Source organism: Cyprinodon variegatus, unplaced genomic scaffold, assembly GCF_000732505.1.
Source record: "Cyprinodon variegatus isolate N-32 unplaced genomic scaffold, C_variegatus-1.0 Scaffold1072, whole genome shotgun sequence".
Taxonomy (NCBI): domain Eukaryota; kingdom Metazoa; phylum Chordata; class Actinopteri; order Cyprinodontiformes; family Cyprinodontidae; genus Cyprinodon; species Cyprinodon variegatus.
In genome coordinates, this window is record NW_015151525.1 from 16184 (window position 1) to 17678 (window position 1495).

The 1495-nt window shown below is 43.9% G+C and overlaps 1 long non-coding RNA gene across 1 annotated transcript; it reads right to left on the reverse strand.

The window, feature by feature from the left end:
* Nucleotides 1-1000: 1000 nt before the first annotated feature.
* LOC107101269 lies at nucleotides 1001-1444 on the reverse strand. The gene is made up of 3 exons (XR_001482073.1): nucleotides 1390-1444; nucleotides 1096-1301; nucleotides 1001-1024 (listed from the first exon to the last, which is right to left on the reverse strand). It is a non-coding gene; the product is annotated as an uncharacterized LOC107101269 (long non-coding RNA).
* Nucleotides 1445-1495: the final 51 nt, after the last annotated feature.

The window sequence follows — 1495 nt, forward strand, 5'->3', positions numbered from 1 at the left end:
CTGAGGTTTCTTTTAAGTTTATATAGTTAAGTTATGGAAAGAAACATGACAAACTGGCAACGAGATTTAAATGGATCCCCCATGTGCATGTAATGACAGAGAGGGGGACAGCCTTGTGAAAATGACAGAAAGATAAGAAAAGAATAACAAAAAAAAAATCCTCTGTCTGGATACCAATGTGACTTGCTAACTTACGGCGTACAAAAAGAAAGTTAGTAACGAACACCACGTGAAAAATGTCGGGAGGTGTTTGACAAATGAACGTTTTTGAAAACGGCACAGAGAACTGGACAACATACGTGGAGGAAGTTGAACAGTACTGTCGGGATAATAAAGTAGACGATGAGACGAAAGTCTCTGTGTTACTGAGTGTATTGGGGGTAAAAACTTATTCTCCAAAAACATTTCCAACCGAAGCCTCTTGCCATAGCTGAACAATTCAGATTTCATAAACGGAATCAGTTAAAAACTGAGTCCACTTCGGAGTACATCGCGGAGCTTCGGCCACTGTAAGAGCACCGTCAGTTCGGGGAGGGGCTGTTAGATTTGCTGAGAGACTGTTTTAGCTGTGGGCTGCATAACAAAAGCACACAGAAACGACTCCTCACAGAGGATTAATCTGACTTTGCATTGTTAATTAGAAATTGCTATATTTAAGGAAACTGCAGCAAGAAATGTAGGAGAGCTTCAGGTAAAATTCACGGAGCCGTGTTCTGTCAATAAAATGTGTGCACAGCCTAATGATAAATTACAGACCTGTTACAGATGTGAATAAAAGGTCACATAAAGCTGCTACTTGCTGGTATAAGGATAAAGAATGTATGCAGTGCAACAAAAAGGGACATATACAGAAAATGTGCAGAGCAAAACAATGAAAGAAAAACCAAATTGTCATGTTTGGTTTAACTTGTCTAACCCACATGCAGAACACTCAGAGGAAGGAGAAAAGTTCAAAGGTTTATTAAATAATGAACACAGATTTAACAGATCCAGGAAGGGACTGGACTGGTCACGAGTGGGTTCACTGCAGAGGAGGACAGAGGAGTTAGTGGAGGTCCAGGTATTTTGCAGGAAGGAGAGTGTGCAGGTCTGTACCTGTTCTGGAGTTGAGCAGAGCTGCTGAGGGAGGGAACCTTGAGGGTCCAGAGGCTGTCGGCAGGCTGAGGGCTAGGCGGAGGCAGAGCTTATAGAGTGCAGGCAGATCACTGATTTTAGTTTCCTTCCAGTAATCTTCTGAGAGCGGGCAGGCAGATCTATGACAGAGAAACTCTTCAGGGTTTCAGGTTTCAGGCAGGTTCAGTCTAGGAAGCAGAGAGGAGAAAACAGATCAGGTTCAGGTTCTCAAGGAATCAGAGTTTGAGACAGGCAGGTTGGCTCAGGCTTGCTAACCGTAACTGGCAAACACTCTGGCACTGGAGAGAAGCCCTCCGCCTCCTTAAATACGGATCTCCTGATGAGCAGATGAGAGACAGGTGGTGCAATCAGCTCCGGCTCC